Raw genomic sequence first — 19,862 nt, forward strand, 5'->3', positions numbered from 1 at the left:
ACTGGAGATAGCACATGAGTGAATCAGTTGAATTTTCCTTTGCCACAGGTGTGTTTCTGGGATGCTGCAATATTAAAACAGTTGATGAGCTATTGTTAAATAATACATTATTTTGTTACGTATTTCATTAGAGTTAAAGTTATTCCTGTCCTTTTTTTGTTTGTATTTTAACTGTGGTGTAAGAACAACGTATGTTTTGCTTGAAACCTAGTAGTTTGACAAATCAAATCATATCTGAGACACAGTGCTGTACACATGCCCTTAAATAAGATAAAAGGTAGGTTCTAGGCTATCTCCCTGCTATGTTTTGAAGGGGTTTGGTCTGGTTCATAACACAACTTATATACTTACAAAGCTCTGGAATGGCTCCGGTTCCTAAACCTAACACATTTCTGTAGACCTAACTTAATAAACCAGAGGAAATTCATCTGATGCCCCCTATTTGGCCTCAGTTGATGAAAGCTTGGCAAATCTGTCCACAGGTACCATGTTCACAAAGCTGGATGTGAGCAGTGGCTTTTAGCAAGTCCCTGTGAATGACAAATCAAAATTACTGACAGCCTTCATTACTCCATTTGGAAGATTTTATTTTAATCGTTTGCCATTTGTTATAATGTCAGCACCGGAAATTGTCCAAAGATCCATGTCAAAAATTCTATAGGGCCTCAAAGGAGTAATAAGCCGTATGGATGTTATAATAGTTCACGGTGAATCCATCAGTGAACATGACCTGAGGGTTAAAGCAGTTTTAAATTGTCTACAAGAAGAAGGCTTGACACTTAATTAAAAGTTCGAGTTCTCAAAACTTCTATTCTTCTCCTAGGGCACATTGTTAGTAGCAAGGGCATAATGGCAGATCTGCAAAAGCCAAGAATCATTAGTGAATTCTCAGCTCCTTTGGGAAGATGGTGGTGAAGCGTTAATGTCACTGGACTAGGAATCCAGAACTCCAGGCTAATGTTCTGGGGGTGTGGATTTGAATCCCATGAAATTTGAATTCAGTAAAATTCTGGAATTAAGAAAGCTAGCCTCATGACAGCCGTGAAACCATTGTTGATGGTCGTATAAACCCGTCTGGTACACAAGTGTCTTTTAGGAAAGGAAATCTAAAATTCTTACTTATCTGGTGTACACGCAAGTCCAGACTTACAGCAATGTGACTGACTTTTAACTGCCCTCTGGGCAATTAGGAATGGGCAATTAATCCTGGCCTAGCCAGTGATGCTGTGACATGAGGTGGCATGGTGGCTCAGTCGTTAGCAATGCTGCCTCACAGAGCCAAGGTCTCAGGTTCGATTCCAGGCTCGAGTGACCGTCTCTATGGAGTTTGCATGTTCTCCCTGTGTCTGCTTGGGTTTCCTCCGGGTGCTCCAGTTTCCTCTCATAGTCCAAAGATGTGCAGGTTATGTGGATTCCCATAGTGTCTATGGTGGGAAGTGCAGGGGTAGGGTATGTGGTAGGTCTGGGTGAGACACTTTTTGGAGGGTTGGTGTGGACTCAATGGGCCGAATGGCCTGCTTCTACACTGTAGGGATTCTGTGAGGGGCATGGATCAGGTAAATAGGCAAGGTCTTTTCCCCAGGATGAGGGAGTCCAAAACTAGAGGGTGTAGATTGAAGGTGAGAAGGGAAGGATGTAAAAGGGACCTAGAGGGGCAACTTTTTTCTCACAGGAGGTGGTGCATATATGGAATGAACTGCCAGAGAAAATGGTGGAGGCTGATACGATTACAACATTTAAAAGGCATCTGGATCGGTATATGAATAGGAAGGGTTCAGAGGGATATAGGCCAAATGCTGGCAATTGGAACAAGATTAATTTAGGATATCTGGTCTGCATGGACGAGTTGGACTGCAGGGTCTGTTTCTGTGCTGTATATCTCTGTGATTCTATGACTCGATAAATGAATAATGCAGATGACTGCTTCACATGCTTTGGAGATAACTGTGGATTTGTACATTTTACCAAGTTCCTTGAGAGATCCCCAGTTGAATGGAAGACCTGAAAGAGGAGTCAGAATCATCTAACCACTGTTAAGGAAGAATGAAAATTTCACAAAACAGCACTCCTAAATTATAGACCTGCTCCATTGCTCTATGGATTGACACCATCAGAACTGTTGTTTTATAAAGAAGCTTTGAACACAATTTCCCATTCTACTCAGAAAAGTACTTCCAGGGCTAGAAGTCCATGATAATCAGAGACTTCAAGTCAGAGAAAAGTCTTATTGAAAACACTGAGATAGCAAGAACTGCAGATGCTGGAGTCAGAGATAACAAAGTGTAGAGCTGGAGGAACACAGCAGACCAGGCAGCATCAGAGGAGCAGGAAAGCTGACGTTCCGGGTCGGGACCCTTCTTCAGAAAATTTCCCGACCCGAAACATCAGCCTTCCTGTTCCTCTGATGCTGCCCGGCCTGCAGTGTTCCTCCAGCTTTATACTTTGTTATCTTATCGAAAACAACTAGCTTATAGTAGGAGCTATCATCGCGGGAACCTACTCAAGTTGATGGAAAGAGAAGCAGTATAAATATGAGACCAAGACGAAGAAACAGTAATCATCCAGAGAGGTGATAATCAGCAGAGATCTTATTTAGTAAATATTTCTATATATCAAAGATATTGATCATTGTGGGTGGTGATGGTTTAATTGTAATTTCACTGGGTTGGTGATACAGAACCCCATGCAAAAAAAACCAGAATTGAGTTAAATCCTAATGTGGATGGTACAACAACTGACAATGTTCGTAAAATCCCAGCTGGTGCATTTCAGGTCCTTCAGGTAAGGAAATCTGCTGGTCTGGCCAACATGTGACTCCAGACCCACAGCAATGTGGTTGACTTTTAACTGCCCTCTGAAAAGGCGTAGCCACTCAAGTGCAAGGGCAATTAGGGTGGCTCAGCCAGTGATGCTCACATCCCATGAATGAATTTTAAAAAAGTATGCATTTGGATAAACCAAATGTTGCATCAGAAATTCAGAAAAGAAATGGACGAAGAGAGTTCAGAGAAGGATATCGATCTTCAAGTCTGACAAGAATGCAATCAGGGCAGTTGTGAAACTTCCTGACAAATTGAATTTTTGATGTCAGATTAATATAGTTGTACGTAAAATAAAATTGATTGGATAAAAAGAGGACTGGGCTTGGGTGTAGATATAGTATAAGGGTTTGAAAGAGTTAATATCTGGGACAGTAACACCTCCCACTCTGATAACTCAAGAGCTCATGGGAGAGAGACATAACTCAGAGAGAGAGATTCAAAGAGAAGCTGTGTACCTTCAGTAACGTTAGTCATTCTTCTGTAAAGCTGCATAGAGTTCCTTAATATATAACAAACTAATTATTGCTCAACCCTATTGAAGACTTCATAATTTCTCCTAGCTGAGCAAATCAAATACACAGCGCATGCCTGTTAAATACAGCTGGGTATCTGAAGAGATGAAATTATTGATTGGGTAGAAGTTAATTTGGAGCAACCATTTAATTCTGGCACGTTATGTTTTTAAGGAACAGCTAAGCTTCTCAGTATCTCCAGTTGGGAATGTCGACCCACCTTTTGAGGTCTGAGAACTTAATTACAAAATTTTATCCCACTGACAAGAATCTGATCTTTGATTCTCACCCAATTAAATTCCCCTGCCCATCTTTCTTCTCACTATGTTCATGACTGAAGGATTCAGCCCATCATCTTAGAATCTCGAGCAGTGAAATGTGTGTCCTGTTGTCAAAGTTGTATGCTTCTTTTCATAAGTACAACATTGTAACAACAATAACCTGCTGCCAAAATTCCTGTGAACTTTTACACCTTAAATTGTAAATGAAATTGGTAAGCAATTTAGACCTTCTATTTGCATGTATGTTAACTGGGCATCAGAGTGTAACAGCGCTCCCTGTAGTTTCCTTAACATTGTTTAATTTTGATTCTTTGATAAGTGCATTTTTATTACGCTGCAGAACGATTCCCCTAGGGTTATACTGTGACCTCCTGTGAAAATATTGGTAATAACTTTGGATTCAACATAAGGAACTATGCAGTAGATAATAAAATATAAATGTCTGAAAAGCCCCATTTAGCTGTCCTATCTTGGCTTTGAACAGAAGAACAGAACCTTGAAAAGCTATTTTAAAAAAAGCTATGATTGTACTGGCATATGAATTTAGAAGCTTTTCAGCTCATCTTTTTTTTAAAAGGAAACATCTCAGCAGCTGGTGAAGAAATCTCTGTTTGAATGTGCTATACTTTCACTAATTTGCAGTTGAAGTTGTGTGGAGACCTTGAAATTTTGAGCGCATGAATCAGGCTTTACAGCATTAAATTTAATCTTTTCTATAATAACGAGGAGCTCTCAGGAAGAAGCCGGATAGGTCATTCTTTCATATGGTGGCTTTAAGCTTTTTGTGTGCTGTTTAAATACTTTAATCTTATAGAGTAATAACAAGGACCTTCAGTGTTTTTTGTCATTGTGGCAGACTATCTTCATTCTCTGTTTTCCTTAGTTAGAGCACCATTAAACTCCAGCTATTCCAAAGGCAGACATTTGCCTCTTTGCCACTGTCTCATTATTCTTCCATGGCCTCATTTACTCTTACCTTTGCAACATCCTACTCCTAGTACACAATCTCTGCTTTTCTGAGTTGTTATGGGCCACATTCCTTCCACTGTTACTTGAGGAATTCTCAGCCAATATAATTCTGCACTCAAAAATTTCATTTTCTTCCTTGTAGCACTGAGGGAATGCTATATTGTCAGAAATGCCATCTTTCAGATAAGACTTCGGGGCCATTTTTGATTGTTTAAAATTAGAAATGAATGGGTGGCTCATTTTATGTCCCTCCTGATTTTTATTTCCATTAAAGGAAATGGGCAGTAATTTATCTACTGGACCATTGGAGGAGCAAATTGATCTCAAATGTATAGTATTTTAGGAAGCGCAACAGAGATTTGATTTTAATTTTAGGGACAATTGACACAAAGAAGAATGTAAGGAAACCTTATTTCTGCTATCTGAACTTCTGATACATTTCTATGCCAGGAAACATGCAAGATACAGGATTTTTAGGGGAGACAATCAAAGGCTATGGAGAAAAGACAGGAAAGTGAAGTTGATGATTATCAGATCAACCATGATCTCATTGAATGGTAGAGAGACTTAATGGGCTGAATGGCCTACTTCAGTGCCTATGTCATATGGTCTTAAAGAGATTGACAAGATGGAAATTTACAAGTGTTAGCTTTTCTTCTTACATGCCCACAACAGCAGGTACAACATAAAGCTTTTGTAGAAGAAAGTTTGTGATTGTTGTACAGCAGGTTTTATTATTTGTCAAAGTTTTTAATTTTCTTACCCATTCATTGACTAGTCTGATTTGTGCACTTTTTAAGGAGGAAAAGGTCCATGTATCTATTTAGAGCATGCCAGGCCTCTGCCCATGTCAGAATGGTGATAGAGCATTTTAAAAATACCAGATGGAACCTGGTTCTATGTGTGCTGTCACAATTCCCTGCATTGGTAATTTTCACCACAGGATAAGGATGCAGGTAACAAGCCATGAAGGGTCTAGACCTGAAACGTCAGCCTTCCTGCTCCTATGATACTGCTTGGCCTGCTGTGTTCATCCAGCTCTGCATCTTGTTGTCTCCAACATTCCAGATCTGGCTGATGCTGATATTTCATATGCATATCCTTCCCTTCAAGTTGGTATCTCATGTGCATACCCTCCCTGCAACCTCATACCAAAGTTTTTATGCACTTATGGTTCAAAGCCCATTAGAGGAGTTATGAACTGTAGATTGTATTCATGAAATGTTTGAACGGTGATTTCAAAGTTCTTAATGATGAACGCTCCATGGCGCTTCCATGCCTTTCATGCCCACTCACCCAAAATGCACTATATATGGAACCAACGTACAATGGCAAGTCTTAGAATGCTGAGGGGAAAATCTCCCATTCAGAAATCTACTTTCAATAAACTGTTTGGATAAAAGTGACAATCTCACAGTGCTATTCATAGTATCAGTAAACAGAAGCTTTCCATCACTTCAGATTTCTTAATTTTGACCAAATAAACGTACCACATCGATAAAACAGTGTAACTATCATTTATTATAACCTTATGGATATGTAAATCAGACAAAGCAAGCACTCCTGTCAAAGCAGAACCCCTGCATGGTATTCCATTTGAGCATCTTGGAGCTCAGAAAAGCATTCATATTGTGGCCATCTAGGAACTGTATCAACTGGGAAAGATGGCCAAATATTATTTGAACCAGTGCTATCCTCCACTTACTCTGCTGCCCCACAAATTCTTTCTTTTCAAGAAAAACATTTCTCATTTCCTCTGGAGATGCTGACTCTTTTTTGATGAATGGTTTCCTGGAAACCAGCTGTTTTCTGTGCTTTAACAATGTATCATTTTGTCCATATCTGAGCATCCAGAGAGAATTGTTGAGCTATTTGACCATGTAGGACAGAGAAACAAGCCCTGACCTTATTAATTGTTCTACATCCTCTTAAACTGCATAGTGAGCTGAAATAAGATACCTGGAAGAAGATATTCTCCTCCTCTTGAACACTAAATTTAAATGTAGCTGATGCAGCAGATATCTTTTAGGTATGCCTCAATGAAGAGGAATTTCCCAATTCTCCAAATTGTCCTTGATTTTTATCTAGTGTTTCACATTTTCATGGTGATCCCAAGTTCCTTGGTTGAGCTGCACAAGATATCAAGCGTTTAAAGGATCAGGCGATCTCTCAAACAGTGGTGTAGCGGTACAGTACCGTACTAGCAACTCTGTGCTTAAATCTTGCTACAGCATGTTGTGAAATTGAATTCAATATGTGAATGCATGGATTGGCATCAAAAAAGAAAAACCTTTGAAAACTGCTGATTGGCATCAAAACCCAACTGTTTTGCAAAAAAGTACTGTGCCATTCCTACCCGCCTGGTTGACTCTTGACTTCAGCGCAAACCCTGGGAAACACAATTACTGAGAATAAATATTACAGAAACCAGGATTGGGCTTTAATTGCAGCATAATCAGAATTGCTCACGTTCTGAGAACAGTACTGTTAAAAATCAGTTGACAACTCCTTGCAAAAATCCAAATTAAAATTATCTGGTTTCTCTGACTTGGTGCTATTTCAGGAAGTGCCACACGATTTGGAGCAGAGGCAGCAGCAAACTACATTCATTCTTGATATAACCTTTCACAGATTGAAAGTGAAGAAATCTTTGCATTTAATACACTTCTTCCAGCAGTCATGTTCTTTAATTATTTTATGCTGCCCATTCTGCTCACAGTACAAGTAATTAATACCACTTAACAATTTGTGATGGGTTTGTAAAAATGCAAACCCAACTAAATGAGTAGGTGGGAGATGAGTTATTCATCCAGTTACTGAATTAAGATATTTAATAACATGGCAGGAAATTCAACTAATATCATCTCAGTTCTGTCCAGAAAGAGGTTAATCCTAATGAAGCATGACAGCTATCATTATGTCTGAATTAGATTAGATTGCATTGGAATATTGAATTTTTGCTTTCACGTTTCACAGTCAGTTGCTTGAATTAATAATGGTATTGTTAATATGGGCTTACTTCTTGTTTGCTGAAAATGAAGTGTTAATAATCAAGCCTGGTTTTAAGCAGCATTTCCATGCTTTGTTGATGGCTTATCAATGAATAGCTGAGCTCTTTAGCAAGAGCCCTCCCTTAGTGAGTGACATTCGAGCTATTGAGTTAAAAGGTTGTGGGTTCAAGCTCTGTTTCACAGCCTTAAACACATAACCCATGTTGACAATTGTGGAATTGAAGATGTGCTGCATTGTCAGAGTTCTTTTGGACATGGTATTAAACTGAGACCCTGTTATGTGAATGTGAAATATCCTATGACTCTGAATGAAAAAGAACACAGGAGTTATCCCAAGTCCTGGTCAACATTTATCCCTCCAACAGTACCAGGAAAATTGGTTATCTGTCACTTATTTTGTTGCTTCTTTGGGATTGTGTTCTGTGCAAATGGCTCTCTGATTTCTAACGATACGATGATACATAGAAACAAAGAAAATAAGAGGACTAGGCTATTCAGTCATTCAAGCCTGCTCTGCTATTCAGTACGATCATGACTTATCGTCTCATTTAGTACCCTGTTCCTGCTTTCTCCCTATATCCTTTAAAGGGAAAGTCACCATAGGGCTGAAAAGTTGACTTAACTGCTTCTCGGATGCTGTCTGACCTGCTGTGCTTTTCCAGCTTCGCACCTATAGACTCTGGCTTCCAGCATCTGCAGTCCTTATTGTCTCCAAGTCCTTCATGGTAACCTCAGCCAGTATGGGTATTGAACCCACGTTGTTGGTAATGACTGCATCAGAAGTCAACATGTAGCCAACTGACTCTCTGATCTTTTTAGCCTTAAGAATTATCTCTAATTCCTTCTAGAAAATATTCAATGTTTTGACCTCAACCACTTTCACAACCACAGAATTCCACACCCTCACCATTCTGTGTGAAGGAATTTCTCCTCATTTCAGTCCTAAATGGCCTTACCCCTTATCCGTAAATGGTGACTACTGGTCCTGGACGCCTGATCATCAGGAAAATCCTTCCCGTGTTTATCCTGTCTTCTTCTGCTAGAATTTTGCAGATTTCTAAGAAATCATAGAATCCCTACAGTGTGGAAACAGGCCATTCGGCCCAACAAGTCCATACTGACCCTCTGAAGAGCATCCCACTTAGAACAATCCCTCTACCCTTTCCCTGTAACACTGCATTTCCCATGGCTAACACACCTAATCTACACATCCCTGAACACTATGGGCAATTTAGCATGGCCAATCCACCTAGCCTGCACATCTTTGGAGTGTGGGAAGAAACCAGAGCACCTGGAGAAATCCACGCAGACACAGGGAGGATGTGCGAATTCCACACAGACAGTTGCCTCAGGGTGGAATTGAACCCCAGTCACTGGCGTTGTGAGGCAGCAGTGCTAACCACTGAGCCACTGTGCCACCCTAATTCTTCTCTCATTCTTGTAAACTTCATGTCAAATGATCCTTACCAATCCAGCCACCCTTTGTATGTGGTTCTGTCATCCCAGGAATCATTCTGGTAAACCTTTGTTGCACTCTATTCAACCAGAACATCCTTCCTCAGATAAGCAGTTTAGAAGTCGTTCATTGGCTATGAATCATTTGGGAGTTGAGGTTTATATAAATGCACATGTATTTTTCTTTGGCTATAAGGATGGACTTGGATTTGATTCTCAGAGCTACTTGAGCTTGATCGTCTCAACTAAAGGGAAGCTACACTTGGCCTTGGCTCCTCTGAGTTAGTGGGAGGCTATCTGGTTAGGTTTCCACTTGTTGTCAACAATCCAGTGACCTCTGCTGAAATGTTTGTAGTCTTTGGGTGGGCACCATGTCATCTTAGTTATGTTGTGCCTCATGGTCGGATATTCAGTGACAGTTGCAGCTTAGACTCACAAGCCATGATGTGAAGGTGCCGGTGTTGGACTGGGGTGGACAAGGTCAGAAGTCCACATGACACCAGGTTATAGTCCAACAAGTTTATTTGAAAACACAAGCTTTTGAAATGCTGCTCTTTCATCAGGTGAAGTGAAGCTCACAAGTGAAGAGATTGGCTAGACTACATGATTAAAAACCTCCAAGATATTGCAGTACTTATTGGAGTGATGGTGGTGAGGAAAGTGACTCAACAGAGAGATCCAGTGGAACAATTCACAAAGAAGAGGGAATCTCCTTTGTGTCCTGGCACCAGACCACCATCAGTCAATGTTACCAAAACAGTTGGGCTGGAGAACTTGCCATCCACTTCCCTTCAACTTGCCTCTTCAGAAGACCATTCAGAGAAATCCTTAATATTGTGATTCCTGAGCAAGATGTGTTAGGAAAGATCTCAGAGACATCTGCTTATGTTTGGTGACGTCTATCTTGATTTGGTTTGATTTATTATTGTCACATACCCAGATAAAAGTATTGTTTTGCGTGCTAACCAGACAAATCATATCTTACATAATATGTCAGGGTAAAAGAACAGAATGCAGAATGTAGCGTTATAGTTGCAGAGAAGGTGCAAAGAAAGATCAATTCTAACATTTAGATGTCTGTTCTTAAGTATGATAACAGTGGGGAAGAAGCTGTTCTTAAATCTGTTGGTATGTGTTTTCAAACTTTTGTATCTTCTGCCTCTTGGAAGAGGGTGGAAGAGAGTATAACCGGGGTGGGAGGGGTCTTTGATCACGTTGGCTGCTTTCCCGAGGCCATAGGAAATGTAGACGGAGTAAATGGAAGGAAGGCTGGTTTTCGTGATGGACTGGGCTACATTCACAAGTCTCTGTAATTTCTTGTCGTCTTGGGCAGAGCAATTGCCATACCAAGCTGGATAGGATGCTTTCTATGGTGCGTCTATAAAAATTGGTAAGAGTCATAGAGTTTGAAAGCACGGAAACAGACCATTCGGTCCAACTGGTCCATGCTGAACAGTTTACCCAAACTGATCCAGTCCCATTTACCAGCATTTGGCCCATATCCCTCTAAGCCCTGCCCATTCATTTACCCATCCAGATGCCTTTTAACTGTTTCAATTGTACCCACCTCCACCATCTCTTCTGGCAGCTTGTGCCATATACGCATCACCCCTGCATGAAAACGTTGCCCTTCAGGTCTGTTTTAAATCTTGCCCCCTCACCTTAAATCTATGCCCTCTAGTTTTGGATTCCCCTAACCTGGGAAAAAGACCTTGGCTATTCACCCTATCCATGCTCCTCATGATTTTATAAACCTTCATAAGACCACCCCTCAGCCTCTGGTGCTCCAGGGGAAAAGATCCCCAGACTATTCAGCTCTCCCTATAGCTCAAACCCTCTAAACCCGGCAACATCTTGAAGGTGTTGAACATCATGAATTCCCTCAAGTTCAACAACATCTTTCCTGTAATAGGCCTCACCAAAGTCCCGTACAGCTTTAACATGACCTCCCAACTCCTATATTCAATGAACTGACCAATGAAGGAAAGTGTGCCAAATACCTTCTTCACCACTCTGTCTGCCTGCAGCTCCTCTTTCAAGGTACTATGCACCTGCACCTACTGGGTCTCTTTGTTCGATAACACCCTCTATGACCCGACCATTAACTGTATAAGCCCTGCCCTAGTTTGCCTTAACAAAATGCAAAACCTCACATTTATCTAAATTTAATTCCATCTGCCACTCCTTGGCCCATTGGCCCATCTGATCAAGGTCTTGTTGTACTCTGACATAACCTTCTTCACTGTCCACTACTCTATCAAATTTGGTGTCATCTGCAAACTTACAAGTCATGCTAACTATAAACTATAGTGGACATGCTGAATTTCCTTAGCCTTCTGAGGAAGTAGAGGCATTGACGTGCTTTCTCGACTGTAGCTTTGACGTGGATGGGCCAAGATATATTATTAGTGATATTTACTCCAAGGAACTTGAAGCTGTCGACCGTCTCCACCTCAGCACCATTGATACAGGCAGGGCCGTGTCCTCCACTCTGCTTTCTGAATTAAATGACTTGTATTGCTGAGATTGAAGGAGAGATTGTTGTCTTTACACTACGCACTAAACTGCCTATCTCTTTCCTGTATTCTGTTTCGTCTTTGTTTGAGATCCGACCCACTATGGTGGTATCATCAGCAAATTTGTAAATGGAGTTAGAGCTGAATTGCCAGAATGTCAGATTGGCAGCTATCTGAAGATTCAACGCTTTCTTTTTGCCTTCAAGAACTACGACTTGGTGTTAGAGGCAAGGTGCTAGCATGGATAGAAGATTGGCTGTCTGGCAGAAAGCAGAGAGTGGGGATAAAAGTGTCTTTCTCAGGATGGCAGCCAGTGACAAGTGGTGTTCCGCAAGGGTCAGTGTTGGGACCACAACTATTCACTTTATACATTAATGATCTAGATGAAGGAACTGTGGGCATTCTGGCTAAGTTTGCAGATGAGACAAAGATAGGTGGAGGGACAGGTAGTGTTGAGGAGGTGGGCAGGCTGCAGAAGGATTTGGACAGGTTGGGAGAGTGGGCAAAGAAGTGGCAGATGGAGTACAATGTGGGAAAGTGTGAGGTCATGCACTTTGGTAAGAAGAATAAAAGCATGGACTATTTTCGAAATGGGGAGAAAATTCAGAAGTCTGAAGTGCAAAGAGACTTGGGAGTTTTAGTCCAGGATTCTCTCAAGGTAAACTTGCAGGTTGAGTCAGTAGCCAGGAGGGCAAATGCAATGTTGGCATTTATTTTGAGAGGACTTGAATATAAAAGTAGGGCTGTACTACTGAGGCTTTATAAGGCTCTGGTCAGGCCACATTTGGAGTATTGTGAGCAATTCTGGGCCCCATATCTCAGGAAGGAAGTACTGGCCCTGGAGCGGGTTCAGAGGAGGTTCACAAGAATGGTCCCAGGAATGGAAAGCTTAACATATGAGGAACGTTTGAGGACTCTGGATCTGTACTCATTGGAGTTTAGAAGGATGAGGGGGAGTCTAATTGAAACTTACAGAATACTGAATGGCCTGGACTGAGTGGGTGTTGGGAGGATGTTTCCATTGGTAGGAGAGACTAGGACCCGAGGGCACAGCCTTAGAGTAAAGGGAAGAGCTTCTAGAACGGAGATAAGGAGAAACTTCTTCAGCCAGAGAGTGGTGAATCTATGGAATTCACTGCCACAGAAGGCTGTGGAGGCCAGGTCATTGAGTACATTTAAGACTGAGATAGATAGGTTCTTGATTATCAAGGGGATCAAGGGTTATGGGGAGAAAGTGGGAGAATGGGGCTGAGGAACTTATCAGCCATGATTGAATAGCAGAGCAGACCCGATGGGCTGAATGGCCTAATTTCTGCTCCTATGTCTTATGGTCTTACGGACTTATTTAACAAATGTGTTTTGTTTTCTGCAAAGTGAATCTGTGTAGAGAGAAATCTGTATTTTTTTAAATCCAGTATTATTGAGTGTGCATTCTATGCATATGTTTTGGATTATTTAGAGAGGTAAGCATTTATATTTTCATGTTACAAACTCAGTGTATTAAATAGTTTTACATTGTCATTGAATAACTTCTGTTTACTAATAAAGGAACAAAATATAATAATACAATATAGAAAAAAGTATTCGATTGGCCAGATCAGAAACTGGATAAAACAATTAAATTTATGTTGTGATCTGTGGAGGCTGGGTCTGGAGAGAGACAGACAGTGCACTCCACCTATCTCAGATGTAACAAATATAATGATTGATATCACACATGTATGCCCTGAGTACATTGTCCTATTCCATTATCAAATCAGATTGCAGTATGGAACATGAAAGATGATGCTCTAAGTATTGGTCCCTCACATAAGAAATGTTAGTTTTGTAATTCTTCTCCTCACCCCTCTCCCAGTCCTGCATGTTCATAGAATTCCTACAGTTTGGAAGCATTTGGCCCTTCAAGTCCACACTCACCCTCCGAAGAGCATCCCACCCAGATCCATCTCCCCATCCTATCTCTGTAATCCTGTATTTTCCATGGCCAATCCATCTAGCTTGCGCATCTGTGGACACTGTGGGCACTTTAGCATGGCCGGTCAACCCAACCTGCACATCTTTGGGAGGAAACCCAGGCAGACACAGGGAGAATATGCAGACTCCACACAGACAGTCATCGAAGGGTGGAATCAAACCTGGGTCCGTGGCACTGTGCCACCATGTTGCCCCATATTCTTATATTAGAACTAAGTAATCTAGCAGCTGTAGATTGGAAAAGACTAACAAATCATAATTGGATTTATTACAGTGTTTTTACAAACAGCATAGAAACTGATCATTTGACCAGCAGCTCTATGTCAGTTTTAAATTCCACACAAATCCCTGACGATGATTCTTTCATCAATATATCCTCTATTCCTTTCTCTCTCTAGCTTCTCTAGTTTCACCTTTAACAAATCTGTGCAGTTTGACTCATTTACTGCTTGTAGTAGCAAATACCAAATTAATGGCTCATATTTATGACTTCACATTTAGCACTTAAACTAGTGAGTGTGCTCCATTTTCTTTATATTTGTTTTTTTCTTGCTTCCTTTAATCAGTTCATAAGAATATCCAGGGAGTGTACAGACCAGGAAAATTCGTGACTGAATTGCCAATGGAGGTTGTGATGAAATCATGTGTGTATAACCATTTGTTCTACCGATGAAACCTGCAATTTATGATTGGTAACTTTTATGGAACAGGTAGCAACATTCATTTCTTCCCACCAATAACGGAGGGACCTATTGCAAGTTTTTTGATAGATCAATTCAGAATCAGTGAAGAGGAGCTCAAAGGTTACAGCCAGTTGTGGAAGTCAGTGAGACAGAGACAGAAGCAGGCTCCATGTTTGGAGTGCTTCAGTTAGCTGTCCTGCTGAGAAGGCAATTGAACTGCTCAGAAGAGTCAAGAGCAGTTGTGCTGTTAGAATTCTAACATTCTAGGAATCTGATACATAAGTGTTGGAGGACTCAGAATTGCCGGAAAACTGAGAAAGTGGGGAGGTTGCTAGCTGTCTGTTGGGGGTAAGCCATGGTAGATTTGGAAGATGTCTGTCAGCATTAACACTTCGGTGTTGTTTAGAATTGGGGAGATTGAAAAGCTCATATTGCTGATGTAACCGAACAGCTTGAGGAGAAATCCAGGGACAGGATTGGCTTAGTGAAGCGAGTTGTCATTGAAGAGCTAGAATTCTGTTTGTGAATGAGTACTGGAGTACAAACCCAGGAAAGGAGGATGATTGGTCAAAACAGAAGGAGTTGTGGGGCAGTATGTGATGGAGTGATTCTTGTGAGGGATTTTCAAGACCAGATTGGCAAAATAAACGATCATAATCTGTTGTGAGGTTCAATGTGATTGGATGATCTATTCCATCATTAATATCTGGGGGAAATCGTGAAATCTGTACAATCTGTTTTGATCCCATTTAATATTTGGTTTGAGCTGTTGGGGGTGGTTCGATCAATGACCAATGTTAGTTTTGAGCATTAGAAAATATATTAATCATGCATTATAGATTTTATTACTGTTCCAGTGTTGTATAATAAAGTTTAATGTGTTTTGCTTAAAACTGTGAAATCTTGTGGCTTAAGTCGTAGGAGTCTACAGCACAGAAAAAGGCTCATCAGATCTGTACCGGTCGAAAACAAGGACTAAATTTATTCTCTTATTTAAGGACCTGGACCTCTTACTTTGTTTACTTGAGAAATAAAAGTTATTGGCCTCTAGGTAAATCGTAGCATGAAGTTGGGTCTGAGATTCTCATAATGGCCAGAGGCAGGAATGTCATACTTGACTTCTGACCTGCAGATAGAATGCAAGAAAATGCCACTGCTGATTGCTGAAGTATATGAACATAAAATGTTACATTATTCTTTAAACGATCTTTGTTTTGATTCAAAGGACTTGAGTGGCTGCTTGTATGGTTTCACAATGAGTGTGTTTGAATATGATCTATGGGAAAAATGCAATTATCCTGGGTCTCGGGGAGGGTGGTGCCTCCTGTAGTCCCCACAGTCCTCCGAGATATGTGCAATCCTGATAATTCTTTGGTGCGTCCCTGATTTTAATCGCTGCTTCATTGATGGCCAAGTTGTCTGAAATTGTACTCCCTGCACCTCTTGTTTTTGGTGCTCAAAAAAGGCCTCTAACCCCGAAATGTTTCACTGCCTTCTTTTAAAGTTCACCTGAATGCTTTAGGTATCTTTTGGAAGCCTGTTCCTCCTGATGGACCCCGTTAGGACACCATAAAACATTAGGCCCCAGGTATTTCTGTGCTGTATAACTTCAATACTGGTGGCCTAGTCTCGTATATTGTAACGCGCTGGTGGTTGTAGAATTGTTGTATACATTTTGAATTCTCAATTTAAGATGCCTTAAATTGAGAGGATCCGTGGGACTTTTCAGGTTTGGAAGCGTCCTGTGGAGTCAAAGGTATCACATTAGCACACAGCCATCTCCCTGGTTAATTTAAAAAGCATAAATGTGCAGTTCACAACGGTGTCTTGATAATCTAACTGTATTAATACAAAGTAAGTTCTGTGACATTTAGTGAGAGGTGACTATGGTTAAAGTTTTTATATTAATATGTATAGAGTAATCAAGCTACAAGATTTCCTTAGTAAATTCATTTAACTTTATCACTCCTTCTTAAGTGACTTGTTTTCTTCGGTTTTGTTCAGGTTATTTTTTTCTAAAATGCCTGCGATCATGAATAAATGATAAGCTGCAACAATCCAACTCAGAACAGTAGGGTTGATCTTATGAATATTAAAAGGGCTTGAGAGATTGATCCAACATCAATTATCTGTTGCTCACCTAATAGCGCAAGTAATATGCAAGCGTCAACCATCTCATCATCTCCCAAGCTACATGAAATCTTAATATCTGAAAGATGTACAAAAAAATCATTTTCACATATTCTGGACCCCTCCCAATTCCATGCAGCAACAGTGCCAATGGGGACCTGCTAAGAACTTGTGGAGGGCACTGGATAGCTTCATCAGTTGACCTTCAGTAAGGTTGTATTTTCCCTTCTTGTAGAATTTTTTGTTTTGCGTTTGCTGCACCCAATGCAGCCAGCTTGAGGGGGTTGAAGTTTTGTTTCACCTGTTGCCTATTTGAAATAAACTTCACTTCCATCATGCGAAAAAGAGAGAGAGAGTCTTCTGTTAGTTGAAAACACATTGTCCCTCCTCACTGACTACACTCCTTGTTCCTGCAGCTGTAGACTTGTCACTAGAATGTTCTGATTGTAATGAGGTCAGCCAGATGGACCTCATAGAATATGAGTTCCCTGACTGGGGCTGTTAACCTGGTCCAATCAGGGACCCCTGGCTAGCAAATAAAATGAGGAGTGTCATACTCTGACAAGGCTGTGGCAGAGTCAAGCACTCTCTATGTGCAAATAAAGGGTGAGTTGGTGACAGGATACTGGCCTCTGTGGAGTTATTTCAGTGGCAGCAAGAGTAAAGCACATTCCTGAAGATGTTCATCGTTGCAACTGTCATCTTTGAGTTGGGGTAAGCATTTCTGGCATCATGTCATTATTTGGGAAGCTTGACCCATTTAGCCTTGCCATCGAAGATTAGGTCCACTATGTGGTAAGAAAGCATTATTTTTTTCTGGGCAAGTGATATTGGGGCATATGAAAAGCAACAAGTAATTGTGGACCTGCAGCTTTTTAGGTTATTAGGACCCTTACTTTCCCTGAGGCATCAGATACTAAAACATTTCAGGAGTTGATGGATTTAGTTAAGGAATATTTTGATGCCAAGCCTCCTCCAATTCTGAGACGCTGTCATTTTTACTCGGCAGTTTAAGAACTAAGAGAATCCGTATCGGTATTTTTGACGAGGTTAAGACGACTGGCAGAGCCATGTGACTTTGGTTTAACCCTTAATGAAATGCTGAGAGACTGTTTGGTATGTGGGATTAATGATGTAACAATGAAAAAGTGCCTACCAGCTGAAGCCCAAATGGACTTCAAACAGACACTACAACTGGATTTAGCATTGGAAAATGTAGCAAATGGAACATATGAGTTGCAGTGTATTCTGATGGGAGAGGATACCCTTGCCAGGCTGACTGAGCTTGGGAACACCACATGAGTGAAGGCAATTGCAGAGTCATACTCAGGAAATATCCTGAACAGAGGGACTCCAGGACAGCCCATAGCAAAACCCCAAAACAAAGCCAAGCCTCGGCCAACCGGTTAACATTTTCTTCAGGATCTGGCCGACAAGCCATTGTAGTTGCTCGAGGTATGCGGACTGAGGACAGCAAAAGAGTCCCACTAAACCAAAATTGAATCAGGTAACTCATAGGCCAGTATCCACGAGAGTGCACACCCTGGGAAGATTACCTACATCTGGTTTGGAACAGTTAAATTGCTCAGCAACATCCAAATTAAAACCAATCAAAATAAACGTCTAATCAAGTGGTCATCCGGTTCAAATGGAAGTCGATGCCGATGCATCCGTTTTCAGGATCGCAGAACCAGTCTTTAACAAAATTCACTCTGGACTCCACCTCTTAAGTTTGCACAAGGCTTTGGATAGACTGAGAACCTATAGCGGGGAATCTTTATCGATTAAGGTTCCAGTCTCTTATGAGAAGCAGCTGGTTCAGTTACCAGGGAATGCGGTAAAAGGCCCAGGCCCAAGCTTGATGACGCAAAATTGGTTGAGAGAGATTCACCTAGATTGACTCAGCATTTTTCCATTAGAAGAACCTTAAATGCAGATCCTTTCAATGGGCTCAATGTTCTTAGTCATTGTAACTGGACATGCATCAAGTTTACTCCTCAGACACGAGAACAACATTAGAAAAACTACATGCATCTTCTGCACTACATGGACTTCCAGAAGTGTAGGTCATAGATAATGGGCCATCGTTTACTAGCAGGGAATTTGACATATAAAGACAGATCAATACCATCCATCATCCAATGGCCTGGCAGAAAGAGCAGTCCAAACTTAGAAGGCAGGCTTAAAGAAACAGCTCACGGCTTCACTTGATACCAAACTGTCCTGGATCCTATATGGATTATAGGATCACGCCTCATGCAACTGCAGGGATAGGTCCAGCAGAGCTGCTAATGGGGAGAAGACTCAGCACCAAGTCAAATCTGATCTTCCTGGACCTGTGTGGGGAGCAGGGTGAAACCGCATCAGGAACGCTAGTGATGGGCACCAGACTCCGCCAAGCGAGAGAGACAGTTCACTACGTGGGCCGAAGTTTGATGTCAGAACCATGGAAATGGCCCTGCATGGGTAAGAGGCTTGGTTGACGCAAAGTCAGGACCAGTGACATGTAAAGTTGAGTAGGAGTGATGATCCTGAACAAGCATGTGGACACATTAAAGCCGCAAACTTGCAAATAGTGTGGAAGCAAAATGTGCCCTGCTTCGCAGAACAGGTGGGAAGGCTGTCGGAACTTGTGGGTTGTCCCTTTCCATCAAGCATTGAAGAGACCTCTGAACCTGAGATGGACACAGCGGATTTTGCCACATTGACACCTTTGCCATCTGAAGAAGAGAATGAATTTTTCAGGAGATGCTTTGGGCACAAGAGGCAAGCTTCTGTGCTTTACACGCTGCCTGTATCCGATGCAGAGTTGGAGGAACCTGACCCGGATCTAAAATGCCTCAGGATGCGCTACAAGAAAGAGGACCGGCCTATGTCCTTGGACTTAGAATGGGAGGGATGTAGTGATTGTACAAGGCCAGCTAGGTGGACCTCATAGAAAACTGGGTTCTGAGGAAGGGTCACCAGACCCGAAACGTTAACTCTGATTTCTCTTCACTGATGTTGCTGGACCTGCTGAGCTTTTCCAGCCATTTCTGTCTCAATTCACTTATATAGCACCTTCAGCACAACATCCTGAGACAATTTATGTGCGTGTTCAACAGACAAAAATTGTGAATTTGCTAAACAGGGAGATTGGGAGGAAATGAGTACCCAAAAGTTGATCAAAAACATTTAATTACCCATCCCTAATTATCTTTGAGCAGGTGATGATGAGCCACCTACAACTTGGTGGCTTGCTTGGCCATTTCAGAAGGCAGTTAAGAATCAACCACATTTCTGTAGATCTGGAGGCACGTGTACATCAGACTGGGTAAAGATGGCAGGTTTTCTTCCCTAAAGGACATTAGTGAACTAGATGGATTCCCCTGTCAATGCAAATTACTGTTTATGATGTGGCATGTGAAAACCAGGGCTGAGTCATTTTTGGAGATAGTAGGAACTGCAGATGCTGGAGAATCTGAGATAACAAGGTGTAGAGCTGGATGAACACAGCAGCCAAGCAGCCT

At 41.4% G+C, this 19,862-nt stretch overlaps 1 protein-coding gene across 2 annotated transcripts in view; it reads left to right on the forward strand.

Annotated features, from left to right (window-relative positions):
* LOC109920692 (MICOS complex subunit mic25a-like) overlaps positions 1–19,862 on the forward strand; it is a 419,169-nt gene that overhangs the window by 120,821 nt on the left and 278,486 nt on the right. The gene's annotated exons all lie outside the window — the stretch shown is intronic.

This window comes from Rhincodon typus, chromosome 16 (genome assembly GCF_021869965.1).
Source record: "Rhincodon typus isolate 14 chromosome 16, sRhiTyp1.1, whole genome shotgun sequence".
Taxonomy (NCBI): domain Eukaryota; kingdom Metazoa; phylum Chordata; class Chondrichthyes; order Orectolobiformes; family Rhincodontidae; genus Rhincodon; species Rhincodon typus.